This window comes from Penaeus monodon, chromosome 28 (assembly GCF_015228065.2).
Source record: "Penaeus monodon isolate SGIC_2016 chromosome 28, NSTDA_Pmon_1, whole genome shotgun sequence".
Lineage (NCBI taxonomy): Eukaryota > Metazoa > Arthropoda > Malacostraca > Decapoda > Penaeidae > Penaeus > Penaeus monodon.
Window position 1 is genome coordinate 39,847,422 of NC_051413.1, and position 259 is coordinate 39,847,680.

A 259-nucleotide genomic window follows, 5' to 3' on the forward strand; every position below is an offset into this window, starting at 1 on the left:
TAAAAAAGCGATGGGGGTGAGAGCAAAGCAGAAAAGAATAAGAAATTAAGGAAAAATTAAGAAACTGAAACCCGAGCCTTGGAGAAAGCCAAAATAATATGATGGACTGAGAAGGAGCGTGGAACCAGAGAGTCGAAAAAGTCAGGCGAATGAGAATTCAACATAATCTGAAGTAAAATGGGAAGAATTAGCTTAATAACTGATGGAAAAGGAACTCGTAAACAAAGGCAAAGAAAACAATATTACCGAAATCAGGTGC